Here is a 19,743-nt window from a genome sequence, read left to right on the forward strand (position 1 = left end):
TTCAGAGATTCCCTCCTGGAGTCCTGGCAGTACAGGCCTTTCCCAGCCTGCTATGACCAAGTCAGCTAAGGCAGGCACAGTTGAAGGTGACCTAGAGGCTGCGTATGCCTGGAGGAGAGATGTCCCTAAGACCCTGAGCCCCCGTCACACTGCAGTCACACTGCAAATGGGCCATGTGACTTAACAAGGAAGCTGCCAAACAACAATATGAATGCACACTGAGATATTGCCAATAGTCTGTTGTTCTTTGTCAGTGGAAACACAAAGACTTTGTTATTGAGTGTAAATTATCCATAGTTATAAGTAAGTGTCAATCAACCACAACTTTTGAACATCAATTCACCAATTATCAAAAACTTTAAGCATGTTTATACTTCTTAATATAGTAATTCTACATCCAGGAAACGATCTTAATGAACTAATCTAAAACGTAAGTAAGTCACCAATGTGATAGTATTAAGAGGTGGGGGTCTTTAAGGGGTGATTACATCATGAGGACAAAGCCCTCCTGAATGGGATGAATGAGGGTGAGTTTGCGTCTATCACCCTTCCACCACTCGAGGATACAGTGTTTTTTTTTTTTTTTGTAGAGACAGGGTCTCATCGTACCACCCTCGGGTAGGGCGCCATGACGTCACAGGACTCACTGCAACTTCCAGCTCCTGGGCCTACGTGACTCCCTCAGCCTCCGGAGCAGCTGGTTCCACAGGAACCTGCCACAACGCCCAGCTATTTTTTTGTTGCAGTTTTGGCCGGGGCTGGGTATGAACCCGCCACCCTCGGCATATGGGGCCGGTGCCCTACTCACTGAGCCACAGGCACCTCCGAGGACACAGTGTTTACCCCCTCCAGAGAGCAGCAACAAGATGCCCTCTTGGAAGCAGAAAGCAGACCTCACCCAGACACTGAACTTGCTGGTGCCTTGATCTTGTAGTTCATAGCCTCCCGATCTGTAAGAAATAATGTCTATTGCATTTTGTTACAGAAGCACAAAGGGACAAAGACACTAGTCAATGTTGTGAGAGTTCTTTGTTTTTTTTTTTTTTAAGTATTTATACTAGTGAGAAATAGGAAACGATCCTTGAACCACACCTCAATGGGGAGAGGGTAAGTGGATTATTTTGTGCCCACTAGGATTTTGTGCCCACTGAAATCTGTTTTCAGTAGAGCCTAACGTTCTTTCTTCAGAGCTTCTACAGCTGCCTTCAAGCCCTCAGAGAGTGGAGAGGGCTGAGATCTGTCCTGGGGCTGCATGTGCTGTTCACACTCAGCTGCCCCGATGGAAGGCACATTCTATGCATAATATTTTGATCCTGCTCTGCCCTGATCATCCACAACAATTAGAAGAATGTAGTTGATTCTTAAGGGCAACCTATTAAAGAAAAGGAGAGGGTATTACAAGGAACATCAGGATTTCTTGAAGTTGAAATCCTATTATAGTGCCATTTACCAAGGGCCTTATATTTTCTCCTGGTTGGAGGCCAGTTTCATCTGGAGTAGTTGGAGCCATTGAAAGAAGACAGTAACAGTAAGATGTCTTCAAGTTCTGGACAGGTGGGCTAGAACCAAGTGAGATAGTATGGCTCAGGGGAAAGAGCACAGGTCTAGGATATGAATCCAATTTAATGTTACATCTAGAGTAGAACGAGCATTACCTGCATTAGCTGCCTCAGAGAGTTTGGGTTGCTGTAAACAGATGTTAGATGATCTATCAAGATGATTCACATAGAGAGTAGCATGGTGCTTCCCTTGCACATGCATGCATGTGCACAAAAACACACTTCACTCATGTTTCCTGCTTGGCCTCTGTCAGCAGGATCTTCCTTCTTCTTGGAAAATCTAGCCCTTCCCCAGTCTCCCCAGGCCCTCATTCTACCTTTAGCACATCCTCTGCCTTCACTTGGCCTTACCTGCTGTTTACGGGTCCCTCTTCCTGTCCCTCCTTTCCATCTCTGCACATAGTTCTGTCTGTATCTCTCACATTTATGGCTCGTCCTTCCTAAATGACCTCCCAGCCTGCTCTTAGTTCCCTCTCATCTGCAGACATGGATCTTCTGATGTCTCCCACCTTTCCTGCCAACCACTATCACCAGCCACCTCCATCTAAATAACCAGCCTAGAGTCTGTCTTGAGCTCCCAATAAATTCCCAACACAGAGTGGACCTCTCCAGCTAAATTACCCGCCAGGCCATTTAACATGTGCAAAATGGAGCTATGACCTTGGCCTCAAACCTTGTCCTCTTCCTATATCTGATCTCAGCCCCATCATTATTCCATTATCCCATTATCCCTTCATTTGTCACTGCAATCCATATTTATTGAGCATCTATGTGTGTCAGACAATATGCTAACCACTGGAAATATAATGGCCCCTGTCATCATTTGATGGGGAAAAAATGGACATGGCTATGGTTTCAATATTGATGTCTTCCAAAATTCATATGTTAAAACCTAACAGCCAATGTGATAGTATTAAATGGTAAGGCTTTTGGGAAGTGATTAAGTCATGACAGCTCTACCCTCATGAATAGGATTATTGCCTTTATGAAGGAGGACTGAGTGAGCTCCCTCCCCTTCCTCCTCCGTGAGGACACAGCAAGAAGGCACCATCTATGAGGAATAAGCCTTCACTAGTCAAAAAATCTACTGTCACCTTGGTCTTGGACTTTCCAGCCCCAAGAACTGTGAGCAATAAAGTCTGTTGTTTATAAGCTACCCAGTCTCAGCCCAAACAGACTAAAGCAGACATTAATCAAATAGTCACCAAATATGAACAAAGTTATAACTGGAAATTTCTGCAACAGATCCTGGGGCAGGAGTAATCTGGGAGTATTCTTTGAAGACCAAGGTGTCCAGAGTCCAGAGAGCAAAGGGAGATGGTATGAGAAAAGGTAAAGAGTTGAGTAGGGCCAGACTTTGCTGAGCCTTGTAGGCTGTTAATAAGCTTTGTCTTCTTCCTGAAATTAGTGACCCCTTATTTGACTACCTTCAACAAACATTTATTGAGCATCTACTGTGTTTTAAGCTCTTTTCTAGATGCTGAAAACACAAAGAATACATCAAAGAATGAAATTAAGTCCCTGTCTGACCTTAAATATCGATCACACATCCCACTGAAGGCCATGGAGCAGAACCACTATGAGGCTCCAAAAGTGGGTACAGAGAGGTTACTCTGGTTGTCCAGGGGTACATGATGATGGGTCTCCAGGAGGGTAAGTATATCCCCTAGGGTACATTTGACAATGACTAGAAACATTTTTGGTGATTACAACTAGTGAGGGCAGGGACTGCTTCTGTCCTATAGTGGGTAGAGGCCAGGAATGCTGCTCATCATACTACAATGCACAGGAAGCTGTCAACAACAAAGAACTGTCTGACTCCCAAACCATAAAACTCCTGGAAGAGAACTTAGGGGAAAACTTTCTTGACATTGGCCTCAGTAGTGATTTTCTTGGATATCACACCAAAAATTCAAGCTACAGATACAAAAATAAGTAAGTGGGGCTATATCAAATTAAAACACAGCAAAGGAAACAAAAAAGCAATCTATGAGCTAGAAAAAAAGTAATTCAAACCATACATTTATTAAGGGGTTAAGATCTAAGATTTAGAAAGAATTCTTACAACTCAATAGCTGAGAAACCAAATAGGCCAATTTAAAAAATGGGCAAAGAACCCTAACAGACATTTTTCAAAGAAGACCAACAAGTGCTCAACATTGCTAATCATCTGGGAAATGCAAATTAAAACCACTATGAGCTATCATGTCACATCCATAAGGGTGGCTATCATCAAAAACATGATAAATAACAAATGTTGGTGAAGATGCGGAGAAAGGGGAACCCTGTACATTGTTGATGAGAATGTAGATTTGTATATCCATTTTGGAAAAGAGAATGGAGGTTTCTCAAAAAATTAAAAATAAACTACCATAATATCTAGCAATCCTACTTCTGGGTATGTATCCAAAGGATAAGACTACCATGCCGTAAAGATAGCTGCATACCCATGTTTACTGTAGCTCAGATATGGAATAGCTCTCAATAGCTCAGATATGGAAACAACCTAAGCGTCCATCATTGGGGGAATGGATAATGAACACACAGTATTTATATACAATGGAATATTATTCAGCTTTCACAAGGGAGATCTTGACATTCACCACGACATACTGGAGGACATTATGCTAAGTGAAGTAAGCCAGGCAGAGAGAAAAATATTGCATAATTTCACTTAAATGTGGAATTTTTTTAAAGAGCTCAGATACAGAGATGGAAAATGAAACAGTGGTTATCAATGCGGGGGGCCAAGAGGAAATAGATATTATTCAAAGAAGGCAAAAAAGGCAGAGAAGCAGGATGAATAAGCCTAGAGAGCTAATGTACAAGATGAAAACTAAAGTCCATAAAATTGCATTATATTGGGGACTTTTATTTAAGTAGATTTTATCTGCTCTTATCACACACAAACAAGTCACTATGTGAGATAATGAGTGCAGTAATAATCTATTTCACTATAGTAACCATTTTTCTATCTATATGTATCTCATAACATTATGTTATAATCCTCAACTATACACAATAAAATTTATTTCAAAAGAATTATCTTGCCCTGATGTCCATAGCGTTGATGTGGGGTCCCATGGGCCCCTTCGCACCTGCTTTATTTCTGTGTCTTGATGGAAGATCAGAGAGTGCCTTGACTGCTCTGTGACCCAGCCAGCTGCAGGCCTGAAACCAGGGCCTTGAACATTCCCAGGGACTGATAAGGGTATCTAGGTTGTTGCCCAAAACACAGAAAGAAACTGGAGCCATCCCTGAGTCATATTTCTTAAACCCTCATAAAGACTTCATACCCTGGCCCTTGGCCCCATGGCCACCCAAGTACCTAGGCTGAACCCCTTTTCCCTTGATGTCCATCTCCAGGACGGCCTTAGCACTCCATAAGCAAGTTCTCCTAATAAGTGCTTTAGACCAATCACCCTGGCATTAGTGCTTCTTTCTTTGGAGGCCCAGCCCCATCTCTGGATGGTTTGGGACACTCCCTCATGTGGAAATCCTCTGCCACAATTCCAGCTGTGAGTTCTGTGGGACAAAACAGCTAAGTTTGAGAAACCAAGATTAAGAGGTCAGGGGGAGGAGAGAAGCACATAAAGGCAAAGTTAGAGGCAGAAAAAATAAATAAAGCCAGAAAGACGTGAGCAGAGAATTGAAGAAATTGCCAAGAGTTGTTTTGGTGGACCAAGGGGGCAACACCAGATTGGTGGGGTTGGGAAGTGGATGCACAGGGAAGAAGTAGAGGAAACATGTAGGCCCAACTCTCCTGAGATGCTTGGCTCTGATGAGGACAGAGAAATCAGACAGTGGTGGGAGGGGATGTGGCATCCTGGGACTTTTGGGGTGTTTTATATGACAGTTAGATATTGGGAGGGACTTCCTTCTTCAGCAACCTGAACCTCTGCGCAGCCTTTCAAGAGTGCCTGGGTCTCTCCCCTTGAGGGTTGCCTGTGCCTGTCCATCTCCCCTGTCCTCCCATTAGCCAGTTCCAGAAAAACCATACTGCATGTCCACTCGCTCCTGGAACCAGACTCTGGAGAGCTGATGGAGAAAATTACAAATCCAGTCTGAAAGTCCCCTTTAGGAATAGGTGTTTTGTACTCAGGGTCCCTCTGTTGCTGGGCAATCCTTCCATCCACTTTGCCCACGTTTCGTGGGCTCCCCACCATAGTCCTCCTGCCCTTGTCCCATCTCCTCAGGTTCCAGCCCTACCCTTTCTCCGCAGATCAGCTTCCCTCTGTCTCCTTGGAAAACATTTGCTGAGCATGTGTCAGCCAGGCTTTGATGGACATTCCTATGTGGTTCTTATAGGGTGATCTTTGGGGCCCCTGTATCAGATTCACATGAGATGTTTGTAATATAGGCAGGGTCCTTGGCCCCAATTCCTCACCCCCTTAGAGGCACAGAAGCAAATTCTCTGGGTTGAAGTCCAGAGAGGTATATTCTAAACAACCAAGAGATTGTGACATTTACTACAATTTGAAAACCACTGTTATAAATTATTTAATTTTCTCCATAATCTGCTGTAAGGGAGAAATTATTATTAAAGTCAGAATTATATAGAGGACATCCTATGTGAACTCTCTCACCTTCCTTCTTGTTCACCATCAAATTGTTGATTATTAAGCCCGGGTACGGTGGCTCACACCTGTAATCCTAGCACTCTGGGAGGAGGCTGAGACATTGAGTGGATTGCTTTGAGCCTCATGAGTTTCAGACAAATTTGAGCAAGAGTGAGACCCTGTCTCTAAAAAAAAATAGCCAGGTTTTTTTGGTGGGCACCTGTAGTCTTAGCTATTCGAGAGGCCGAGGCAAGATAATCACTGGAGCCCAGGAGTTTGAGGTTGCTGTGAGCTATGATGCTATGGCACTCTACCGAGGGTGACAAAGTGAGAATCTGTCTCAAAAAAAAAAAAAATTTATTGTTGAGTATTGTCAAGTTTTCCTTGCCCTCTCCCCATCTAAAGGAAGAAGTTCCCCACTACCCCAGTGGAGGCCATCCTCTTTAAAGGGTTGTCTTTGATTCAATTCTGGTGTTTTCATCTATCAATTAATAACAACAACAATAATGCTAGCAATATTCACTGAAGCTACCATACATTACTAACTTGGTATGAACCAACTACTTACCATAACAAACTTTCTTTTTTTTTGAGACAGAGTTTCACTATTTTACCCTCGGTAGAGTGCTGTGGCATCACAGCTCACAGCAACCTCAAACTCTTGGGCTTAAGTGATTCTCTTGCCTCAGCCTCCCAAGTAGCTGGGTCTACAGGCACCCGCCACAACACCCGGCTATTTTGTTTTGTTGTTGCAGATGTCATTGCTGTTTTAGCAGGTCCAGCCGAGCTCAAACCTGCCAGCATTGGTGTATGTGGCCCGCACCTTATCCACTGAGTGATGGGTGCCAGGTCTATAATAAACTTTTAAATTTATTATTTCATCTAATCTTTAAATATTTCTTCTCCTTTCTCTCTTTGTCAAATATTGCCATTATACATATGCTACATATTTTGTCATTTTCCCACAGTTTTTGGATATTTCATTTTGTTTTCCATTCTTTTTTTCTCTTTCATTTCAGTTGGGAATATTTCTATTGCTGTATCTTCAAGCTCACTGCTTCTTTCCTTGGCTGTATCCAGTCTGCTGAACAGCTCACCAAAGGCATTACATACGTCGGTTACAGGGGTTTTTATTTTTATTTATTTTTTAATTTTCTCTATACATATACATGTGTTTATTTGGTTTCCACTTTTTGCCTTCACAAAATTAAAAAGGCTTAAAATTTAATAACATTAACAATGTTCAAGACAAGGACTAGAAACAAAAACATCATAAAGAACGAAGATAAATACATTCAGAAAAGAAATCAGACGATTGCTCCAACGAAATATTGAGCAATAATAATAATAATGCAAAAAAAGTAACATTGACATTGTCAGATAAGAGTATGTCTATCATATAATGCTTTGACTCTGAGGTTCAGTATGGAGTTGTCAGTTAACATCTTCTTATTTTTGTTCCAAAGACTCAAAAAATAGACAACTAATATTTATAAATGAAAATAAAAGATAATTTCAAAAAACAGATCATGCCAAATCTTATGGACAATAGAAAAAGAAGAAATACTTCAAAATCATTCTACTTCATCTGGATACACCTGAAGTGCTTTTGATTTTTAATATTTCCTTTTGATTCCTTTCTAGGGTTTCCAAATCTTTGCTTACATTTCCATCTCTTCTTATATGTTGTCACTTTCTCCATTAGTGAAAGATGTAAATGGCAGCACTCAGAGAGAAGATTGGGAGGGAGCAGAGAAGTTTAGGACAGTGACCTGCCAGAGCAGTGCAAAGATGGCATCTGCACCTGGGGCAGTTAGAGACCCCTTTATATGGGGGTTGGGCAGATTCCACAGCTTGCCCTGAGTACTTTGGTGAGTTAGGGACCTTTGGCTTGAACTTCAGAGGTGGGGCTAACTAGGTCTTTTGTGTCCTTTGTCTTAGGAGTGGGGGGGATTCAGGTAGGGCTGAGTTAGGCCCCCCAGGAATTAGACCCTTCATGTATTAATCATAGTTGTTTCATAAATTTCCTGTTTAATAATTCCAAAATGTCTGTCACATCTGGGTCTGGTTCTATCTCTTCAGCCTGTGCTTCTTGCTTGCCTTTCAGCAAAACTTTTAATTTTTTTGTTGAAAATCAGACACAATATATAGTGTGAAAGAAACTGAGATGAATAGCACTCTAGCATGAGGTTTTATGTTTACTTGGCTAGAAGTCAGGTTGTTTAAGTTCTCTGTAGTCATAGATGTCAGAGGCTTCAGTTTCTTCCACTGTTCCCTGGCGTCTTTGGTTTTCCCTAGAAACTATTTCTTATGTAGAGTTGGTGCCTTGCAGCTCTCTCAGTTGTAACCTACTGTTTTTATACTGGAGCCCTGTTGGTGGTAAGGAGTTGAGAAGGACAGGAAAACTAATTTTAGGATTAGATCTCAGTATTTTGTTGGGTCAGTGTCTCTGGGCTTTGATCTTCAGGGAAGTTTCTTATCCTCTTTTTTCTCGGCATGTGTGAGAGGAAGGCTAGAGGGGGCTGGAATTGGCTAATCGCTCCTCCCCCGGGTTGGATGAGAGTTTTCCTTGAGGGTATACCTTTGTTATGGAGATTTCAAAATAGTTATTTTTTCCTCTCTACACCTGAAGCTGGAGGGGATTTTTCTTTGATCTTCACTGTGAGAACCAGGTGGGAGCTCTTGAAGGTAAAATTCCCCAAAGTGTGGGTATCACTCTAAGACTGGGCTCCCAGGAATTGAACTCTCAAGCTAGTCCACACTCAGCCTCTGGCTATTCATCAACCATCATATAAGTATTCTTGTTAGTTACAATTTCCAGCAGCTTCTGCTCCTGATAAGCTAGGATTTTATAAGTACTCATCTGTCTCCACAGGGATTTGGGGGGCCACTGGGGACAAAGGTTTTCCCTGTGACCTCAGTTCTCTGATGGAACTATTGTTATTCTCACCTTTTTCTTGCGAGGACAGGAGTGATGACTTCTAAGCTCTTCACATGTCATAGTGGACACTGGCAGTCCTCATCTAACTCTTGACGTAAGCATAATTCCAAATCTGACAGGCAAGGAAACTGAAGCTCAGCATGGTTAAATTAAGTGGTTCCGGCTTATGCAGTCAATGAGAGGTTGGAATGATTATATCACCAGTGAAATGATACAATTAAATCAGGATTCAGATAAAGTCCTATGCTAGGACCCAGAAAGACAGCTGTGCAATTAAGTACAGGTTGTTTTGGAAAGAGGCCAGAAGGAGTGTGTGCAAGCACATGTGTCTTGATATCAGTATGTGTGAGGCATATTTGGGGTGTCAGATGACTTTGGGGGATAAATGAGCTCTGAGAAGATCTCAGAAAGAATCCTTATCATTTCTATAAGACAGTCTCATTTCATGGTCAAAAACAACTTATTTCTTAGGCTGATTTCAAAAAGGCACACCTAATCAACTGACAGCTATTTGTTAAATGCTTACTTACTATGCGCCTTGCACTGTTACAGTGATGAACAGATAGAGTATGGAACAAAGTAATGTCTCTACCATTGTAGAGTCACCTGGCAGTGAGGGAGAACGGAATGGCTAATAAGCAAGCAAGCATAGGGTGATGCTTTTGTCAGGTGATGCTAAGTCAAATGAAGAGAATTGAAGCAGGGCAAATGAGATTCAGAATGGTGGAGATGTTTTATAAAATAACAGGTGTAAGTGGTGGAGCCCAGAGATGAGACCTAAGCGGAGATGTTCAGGCCTGGTTTGTTGAAAGGGACATCAACCTTGCCTGGGCAGTGCAAAGAGGGCATCTGCACCTGGGAGCAGATGGAGACCCCTTTTATGTGGGGCCATAGATGATGGATACATTTCCCAGCTTGCTCAGAAGGCTTTGGTGAGTTAGGGTCCTTGGTGTGAACTTTGGGGGTGGGGCTAACTAGGTCCTTTGTCACAAGAGAAGAGGAGGAGATGGAGGGGAGGTGGAGGAGGGAGAAGGGGAGGTGTGGGGCTGCAATAGGCTCCCCTAACACAAAATGTGGTAAGAAATGGACTCTGATAAAACTGACATTGGAGCAGAAATCTGAGGCAGGTGAGGGAGGGAGCCTTCTGGAGATCTTGGGGAAGAGCATCCCAGATGGTGGGAAGAGGAAACATAGTCTTTGCAGCCTCTTCTATCAACCATGTTGGATAAAAGATGTTAAATCTAGAAGAACCGTGAAATGCTGGAAAGAGGGCCCATGTTGAGTAATTAACTTACCAGGAAAAAAATTTCCAGGTCTTAAACTTTATTCCAAGGAGGTAATTGTATAAGAACAGGATTTGTGAGATCTGTTTAGGAACCTCAAGGTAGATAGATGGGAACTTCACCCAGAACAATATGCTGGCCTCCTGAACGTGAAGGACTATAGGATGTTGGGTATCAGCTTGGGGGTCAACTGGAGAGAGTTTTGTGTCCAAGGGGGAAAAACTAAGACAAAGTAACTTAGCAAAAGTTATATCTTCTTTCTAATAAGCTCTGGGTCAGGCTCCTACTCAAACTCTTATTTGGTTAGGTCTGATGGAAAGTGATATAGTAACAAGTGTATGTATCAAGAGTTTAAAAACCCTTAAACTTGGAGTTCCTGGAGTACCCAGGAACTTGGTACTCTATCCTATAGAAAGGATCTAAAATATAGAAACTTACCTACAAGGGCAGGGACTTTTGTCTGCTCTATCCTCAGATATAAATGACATGCCTTATACACAGTAATGTCATTTATTTCTTATAAATAAAATGACTTTTTTATTTATAAAAATGTGTACTGTTAAACTATTGATAATATTAAGAAAATTACCTAAATATCCTACAATAGGCTACTGTTTCAGTAAGCTATGATCCATTCACTCTTTGCATTTAACTCTATTTTATTTTTTTATTTTTTTAACTCTATTTTAAAAAGCAAACACAATGGCTTTGAGCAAATCCAGAATTAAGACCTATCCCATAGAATACTTAGATCTGGATGGAGGCTCATCAGTCTCATTGTAAAGATGAAAGGATAGCAAAGCCACATTCTTAAAAGGTAGCATTTTTAAAAACACTTCAATGACAAATAGATAAATGAAAAAAAGTTCTTTTTTTGGTAGTAAAAGTTACGTATTATCTTCTAAACAAGTCTATCATGTATTTGAAAATGAATTCTAGACCTTTAGAAAATAGATGTAGAAACAATGCTAATTTCTATGCAAAAAAGTATGAGCCCAACTAATGTCAGCAAATGAATAGGAAGGGCCTGAAATTCCAGCCACAGTCAGTCACTCATCAATCTTGAAAGCATTTATCAACGGGTGAGTGTGCCAGGCCTTGGTGAGGCCATGATGGACATACAGAAATAGTGGAGGGAATACAGATGGCCACAGCCCAGTTTTCTGCCTCCTCACAAAACCTTGTGAGGGAAAGGGGACTTGCAACACAGTGAGACCCAGCAGGGGGCACAGATTCTAATTGGGATGAAAGGAAGACAGGAGTGATGGCATTTGAAGGGCTGAGACCTGAAGGATGATGGATCTGTGGAGTTATTATGTAAACCTGGCATGATCCTAGGAACAACTGGAAAAGATTTTTAGAGGACCAAGTAGTTGATTTCTGTCTTCCTCGCACACATCTGCCCCCTGATCTATAAGAGATGCAGAACAGAGAAAAGGACAGAGACCTTAGATGGCTTAGTCCTTGTTCACTGCCTTTGGCTTTGTGTCAAATTTCTAACTTGCTCAGTATTACTTTGCATGTAAATGGGAATGCTAAGAGTGCCTACTTCACAAGGGGGTGTTAGTCAGAGAGGAGATTAAGAAATTTATTTCTGGGCTGGTGCAGTGGCTCACAGCTGTCATCCTACCACTCTGGGAGGCTGAGGTGAGTAGAATGCCTGAGCTCAGGAGTTCTAGGTTAGCTCGAGCAAGAGCAAGATCCTGTCTCTACTGAAAATAGAAAAATTATCTGGGTATGGTGGTGTGCATCTGTAGCTACTTGGAAGGCTGAGACAAAAGGATCACTTGAGCCCAGGAGTTTGAGGTTGCTGTGATGCCACAACACTCTACCCAGGACTACAGATTGAGACTTTGTCTCAAAAAAAAAAAAAAAAAAAAGAATTTATGTATGTGACAAACATGTGAGCTCTGACATTGTGTGCTTGGCATTGTGCCCAGGGCTGGGTGCTGTTGTGAAGGAAACAGTCCCAGGTCTCCCAGAATGTCCAGCCAAGAGGGAGAGAATTAAAGTATAGGAAGTGACTAGAATAGTACCTGGAGGTGATAGCTGTAATCTCCTCTATCTGCTCATACTCCTGATGTGGAGCCTTTTGCCAAGGCAGAATTAAAATCCCATTTTTGGTGAAGCTGCTATGGGTGGGAGTAGTTCATAAAACTGGTGATTAAACCCAGCCAGCCATTTAGCACCCACATAGAACAGAGTCTTGTTTAGGTATCATATATCCAGTAACACGAAATTTTCATTTTATTTTATAGCCTTCCCAATCATGTTGCAATAAAGATAGAAAAGAATCAGAGAAACATGTTCCTCCCCTCCCCTGTAAAGTCAGATAGCTAGCTAGTCCATTACACCTAAGATGAGATTCAGCCCTGCTCCTTGGATGGCCACATCTACAAAAGAATGGAGTTTCTGATTCACCGTAGAAGAGCTGTGGAAAGTGTGCTCTCCACTGCTGGTTCAAAGGAGAAGACATTAATTAAGAGTCTACTATGTGTAGTCACTGTGTTGGCCATTTAAATATATTAGTTTATTTTGAGCTATATTGTAGATGAAAGAACGAAGGTTCAGAGAAATTAAGCAACTGCTTGACCCAGCTAGTAGAGGCAGTATTGGAATCCAAGTCTAATGATTCCCAAACTCAAGATAATTTCCATATGCTCATTGTATATATATATATATATATATTTTTTTTTTTTTTTTGGTTTTTGGCCGCGGTTGGGTTTGAACCCGCCACCTCTGGCATATGGGACCGGCGCCCTGCTCCTTGAGCCACAGGCGCCACCCCTCATTGTATATTTTAAATAGCAAAGCTAAGATGGAATTGAAAAAGTGATCAGATGCATGTTTTGAAGCAGGAAGAGCAGCCTGAAAACAGAGAAACTTCTGACCGTCATGATAACCTGTGTGTCCACCACTGACACTGTCAGAACCCAAATGACCACCTGGAGAAATAGAGGCACTCATTTCTCATTTCATATGAGCCTTTATAGACACCCTGTGGACATACAAGTGTGCACACACGTTTGTGTGTGTATGTACAGAGGAAGAGAAACTTTAGTTTGACTCTATGCTTTAAGTTAATCATAAGCAAATAATCACAGATGCGAAGGTATTCACTGCAGAGTTTTTTTTTTTAATAAAAGTAAGAAAAAAAGACAGGAACCATCTATCTTGCCTGCTAATAGTGGAAAGGCTGAATAAATTATAATTCAAGAGTATGATGGAGTATGATAAGGTGATTAAAAATCATGTGGAATAATATTTAATTGCATTGAAATATGCTCATAATTATAATGTTCACAAGATAAAAAAGATAAAATAGGATATAAGACCCTATATTCAGTATGGTTCCAGTCGGGGTGTCCAATTTGTGGCCCATGGGGGATTATGTGAGGACTGGTTTGCTTATCTGGGGTGTCAGATATTGCAAAAAGTATGCACAGACCTTTTCTTTTGCTCATCAGCTTTTGTTAGCGTTTGTGTATTTAATATGTAGCCCAAGACACACCTTTTGGGGGCAAGACAGGATTGCAAGAGGGACTTTACCTAACAAATGCAATCAGTGTAACCTGGCTTATTGTACCCTCAATGAATCCCCAATAACAACAACAAAAAAAATGTAGCACAAGACAATTCTTCTTTTCCGAATGTGTGGCAGAAAAGAAAAAAGGTTTGACATGCCTTTGTATACATAAAATTCTATGTTTTTATATATCATATATAATCTGGAAGGAAATATCCCTAAATGCTAAAGAGATTATCTCTAGATTATGAGATGACATATTTTTATTTCTTCCTCATGCTGTTTTTACCCTTTTCTGTATTTTCTAACACAAAACACAGGTGTGCTCTTCTTTTGAGGGGAGAGAGACATGTAAGTCTCAACAAGGCATCTGGTTCCCAGATGAGGGCTTGCTTGCGAGGAAGGAAAATGCCTTTTTGTTTTTTCTGGTAGCAGTAACCAGAGACCGGGGCTGTGGAAGTGTGAAGACCCCACATCCATCCCAGGCACCCACAGTGTGCACGGTCTCCTGCTCTCCTTAGAAATGATTTCCATGTAGCAATTTTAAGCAAGAAAACAAGTGTCAAGCGAGAGGTATTCACGACACTTTTAAATTTTATTCTTTTGATGGTTCTTTTAGCATCACAGCTCTGCAGGGGCAGTTCACACCAAGTGGGCTCCTCAGGCATGTCGTTTATCCCCTGGTTCCCTTATTTATTTAAGAAAATTTATCCTGGGCCCTTGGGAGGCTCTGTGTACTTGTCAAAGAAGATACAGTCAAACATTAAAATGTGGCACATTTTAAAGTAGAGGAGCAAGGCAAGAATGGAGTGGTCCTCATGCACGCTTCCTCTTCATCCCTTGCCCAGATGCAAACTTCAACCAAAAGTTATAGCTCAAAAGTTACTGTCTCTGTCAATCCTTTCTATCCTTCCAAATCAGCACTCACTGCCCATTTTCTGTAAAAGATTTTTCTTATTTGCACACACGCAGCAATTATAGAACCTCACATGCTGCAGTGTAGTTCTTTCTATACAGGTCTCTTAATCCTATGTCAAATGTAGGAAAGGACAGTACTTCCCTACAGTAAACAGATGAGGACACCCCAATATCTCAGGAAATGAGTATCTACAGGTGCATACCACCACACCCAGCTAGTAATACAATTTTTTTTTTTTTTTTTTTTTGAGACAGTCTTACTATGTTACCCTCGGTAGAGAGCCGTGGCGTCCACAGCTCACAGCAACCTCAAACTCTTCGGCTTAAGCGATTCTCATTGTTTAGCAGGCCCGGGCCTGGTTCGAACCTGCCAGCCCCAGTGTATGTGGTTGGCACCCTAACCACTGAGCTATGGGCACCAAGCCTAGTAATACAATTTTTAAGAATTGGTGGAACTAATGCAACCTTATGAAAAGAAGTATGGAGAATTCTCAAAGAACTAAAAGTCAATCCTCCATTTAATCCTAAAATCCCATTAACTAGGTCTCTACCCAGAAGAACAAAAATCATTTTACCACAAAGACATTTGCACCAGAATGATTACTGTGGCTCAATTCATAGTTGCCAAGTCATGGAGGAAACCCAAACACCCATCAATCCATGAATGGATTAACAAACTGTGGTACGTGTATACTATGGAATACTATTCAGCCATAAAAAGATAGAGACTACATCTTTTATGTTTACCTGCACGGAGCTGAAACACATTCTTCTTAGTAAAGTATCTCAAGAATGGGGAAAAAAGTATCCAGTGTACTCAATACTAATATGAAACCACTATATAAACACATGCTCATACAAATGATAAAACACAAATCTAGTCTAGCAAGGGAGAAGGGTGAGGAAGGAGAGGGAGGGCGATTGGCAGAGGAGGGAGGGCATTTGGTGGGATCTCACCTAATATGCACAATGCGAGGGTGTTTAGCGTGTCCCCCTGGGTGAGGGGCTCTCCTACAACTTGAACTTTACCTCGGAAGTGAGAACAATGTAACCTAAAAATTTGTACCCTCATATTAATTTGAAAAGAAAAGAAGTTACTGTGCTAACCTAAAAAAAATGGTGGGTTAGTTTTGCACAGGAAATCTAGTCCCTGAATTTCTTGTCACTTTCAATTAACTAGCTAGCTCATCAAGAGTGATTGTGTCTGTCCCCTCCCTGGCCAGAGACAAATGCCCTGTGTGCCAATGATGCTATGCTGGGACCTGCAGACAGATCCAGAGCAGGTGGCCCCACCCCCTTCTCCTTGGACTGTCTTGGGAGTGGTGGGAGCTGTAACCTTCCCTATACCAGGAAGCCCCCTACCCTCCCTACTAAGGCTAAAGAGGAGTGAAGGCAGCGTTAAAGTTTCCTTTTGTTGTGTTTGCGCTTAGTAAGTCTGTGTTCTCCATGTAAGGGCTTACTCACTTAAAAGAAAAATAACCCACTTTCAAAGTTACTTTTAGAGCCATAAATACAATCTTTAATCAGATTTAAAGGATATCGAGTGACTATAGTTAACAATAACATATTCTATATCTCAAAGGCCCAGAAGAGAGGATTGGAATTGTTCCCAACACATAGAAATGATAAATACTCAAAGTGATGAATACCATAAATACCTCGACTGGGTCATTCCTTACTCTATACATGTAACAGAATGTCACATCTGCCCCACAAATATCGGGCATATTATGTATCATTAAAAAAGAGCATTTGAATTTTGTTGAGAAGTGCTCAAAGTTGTCGTATTTTGAGTGAAGGTGTTACACAAGGCTATACTCGTATCTAAATACTTATTAATCTCTTTGGGTTTTTTTGTTTACAACAATGGCATTTGTCATTTCTGATTGTCTGCTATGTTCCAATGGATGACTTTTTTGACTCTCTGCCATACCTGTCAGCAACAGAGGTCAGTTTGAGGGATGATGACACGAAGGACACTCCAGCTCCATCTCTATTTTTCTCAGTACTTGGGGAGTGTTTTGGTTTTTTTTTTTTTTTTTATCAGTTATCCTTAATGCCTAAGGATAACTCAGTTATCCTTAATGCCTAACTCCATACCTGGCACCACAGGGGTGCTCAGCATATGATGCTGAATAAACAAACACCTCCAAAGATGACAGCACTTTCATGCTAGAGCTAGAGGGGACAGGCATGGGGGCTGCATCTCTTAGGAGCAGAAGAGGTAAGATGAAGGACATGGGCTATGATTCCTTCCCCCCTAACCTCTGAGGCCATGGGACCCCCAGTGCACCATACATTTTAATGGAACAGGGACAGGGCGATACAGGGGTAAGGAGATGAAGTTTGAGAAAAACCTGGCACAACATTTGGACCCTTGAGATGTGAAAGTACTTATTCCCTTGGAGACTCAGTGTCACCATCTGAAAAATGGGGGTAACAATGCCAACCTCACAAGGTTGCTACAAGGATTAAGCAGAATGATGCATATGGAGCACCCAGCACAGAGACTGCTATCATGTCAGAGTCACGGTCGGCCCTCATTTCTTCAATTAGCTTGCTCACATTGTGAGGCAGTGTACACAGTGGGTGCAGCAGGGTCCTGCAGCCAAACTGCCTGGGTCTGAATCCCAGCTTAGAGGTGGGTGGTCTTAGGAAAGTCACTTAATTGTTCTGTGCCAGAATTTCTCATTGTGAAAAATAATGATAATATTTATCTCAGAACAGGATCTGGCACAAACACAATGGGAAGTTTTAGCTGTCTAATAACGATCGTATGCTAGGCATTGCCATATTTCTAGCCCAGTAGAGCTGGTGGAAACAGTGAGACGACAGCTGAGAACAGACGGATGTGCTGAGAATGTGGTAATGGGGGATCGCACAGTAGACGGGCTGGTCTCTGTCTCTAGTTCTCCAACTTGGGCATGCATCAGATGCACCCTCCACACTTGTGAAAACCCAGGTTGTGGGGGCCCCACCCCTAGAGTTTCTGATTCACTGAGTCTGGAAAGGCTTAAAAGTTTGCATTTCTAATAAGTTCCCAGGTGGCACTGATGCTGCTGGTTCAAAGACCATACTCTGGGAGGCACTGCCATGTAGCAAGAAAGGAAGAAGGAAAAATGCATAAAGAGTTACGAGTTTCAAGACAGTCCCAAACAGGACTGTGTTATGGACACTGGCAGTGACAGTCATTTAATCATTTACTAATTTGGCAAATATTTACTCACTGCCACCTGTGAGCAGAGCCCTGTGTTCACCAATCAGCTGCAAGGGCAAAGATTAGGCTGAGCAGAAATAACGGTGAGTGGGAGAGGACTATCCATGTGTTGAATTAAACCAGAACAGTGCTGCTATAGTTTGAATGTGTTCCCCAAAGTCCATGTGCTGGAAACTCAAGCCCCAGTGCAACAGTGTTGGAAAGTGGGGCCTAATAAGAGGTGATGAGGTCATGAGGGCTCTGTCCTTGTAGACGGATTAATGTTGTTATCACAGGCCTGAATCTGATATAAAAGCAAGTTCAGGCCCCTCTTGATCTCTTGCTCTTACCTTCACTTGCTCTTCTGCCTTCCAGAAAAAGATGACGCAGCAAGAAGGCCCTCAAAAGATGTAGGCACCTTAACATTGGGTTTACTAGCCCCCAGAACTTTGAGAATAAGCTTCTATTATTTATAAATGACCCTCTAGTTTAAGATATTCTGTTACAGCAGCCCAAAATAGACTAAACCAAGCACTACCAAAAAAAAATTGGAGGGCAAGACACGATTATAAGAGGGACTTTACCTAACAAATGCAATCAGTGTAACCTGGTTTTTTGTGCCCTCAATGAATCAACAACAACAACAACAACAAAAAAAATTAATAGAAAAAAAAAAAAAACACTCCCCAATAGGCCTGACTCTCAGTCTAAAAATAGAGATAATGATTCCTATGTACCAGGGTTGTTTTGAGAGTTAAACAAAAGTAAACTAAATTAAACTGAGATAAGATAAACTAAGATAAGGCAAAGCATTTAGCATAGTGCTTGGCATATGGTAAGTACCCAACAAATATTGGCTGTTGTCAGTATTATTATTGGGTAACTCTTTCAGATACGTGCCAAGAGTATCTTGCCATAGAAAGACATTCCAATGAGCATGGAATTAAACCTCATTATGCCAAAAGCCTAGAATCCCAGACAACAGAAAAACATTTTTTTAATCACAGGATTCAAAATTACAACCTGGCCGTAAGAGATTAGAAGATATCTTTGGATGAGGAAGGTATTTGGAGGCAGGGTGCTCTGTGGAACCCATGAATTATGCAAGTCCCCATCAGTCAGCCAGAAGGGTAAGTATTCTTACTGAGCTTTTTTTTTTTCTTCTTAGTTTGCAAATGCCAGCTAAAAAGTAATTCCAGAACAATGGAAACCTGAGATGAGAAACAGTTACAGCAAATGTGACCAGGCCTTCTCCTAAGATCACCCCAGGCCTTCTGGGACATGTTCTGACAACTTGCCCTGTTTTAAACCTCTGAAAGGGGATGATGTCCCTACCACTTCCCTCGGAATAATATTCTGCAGTGAAATATGACTCACTGTCAGGGCCCTTGCCTTCAAGATCCCCTTTCTTTTCCTGACCCACTTTCGTCTTATTGTACCCTTTTGTACAAAGTCAAACGAAGCCTCCCTTGGACAAGGCTGCTTTGCGAGGACTGACATTTAAAGACCATTACCACCTCTTAAACTCAGGCCTGTTCATTTAGCCAAGCAAAGCATGTTTAATTCTTTTAATCTTCCCTCATAAATCAATCTCTACGTTCCTTAATAGTCCTCCTGCGCTTTGAACTCTGTCCAGTCTGGCAGTCCAAGCTCTTGTTCCATTTGTATTTGAGAATTACCAATCACGAAAAGCCCATTCAGGGGGGAAATAGCTGGGCCTTGCCAGGGCTCCCTGTGTTCTCCCTGTGCTGGGCTGCCAGC

The 19,743-nt window shown here is 41.8% G+C and overlaps 1 protein-coding gene across 1 annotated transcript in view; it reads right to left on the reverse strand.

Annotated features, from left to right (window-relative positions):
• SPON1 (spondin 1) overlaps positions 1-19,743 on the reverse strand; it is a 295,842-nt gene that overhangs the window by 255,102 nt on the left and 20,997 nt on the right. The window lies entirely within an intron of this gene.

The sequence above is a fragment of the Nycticebus coucang genome, chromosome 14, assembly GCF_027406575.1.
Source record: "Nycticebus coucang isolate mNycCou1 chromosome 14, mNycCou1.pri, whole genome shotgun sequence".
Classification (NCBI taxonomy): Eukaryota; Metazoa; Chordata; class Mammalia; order Primates; family Lorisidae; genus Nycticebus; species Nycticebus coucang.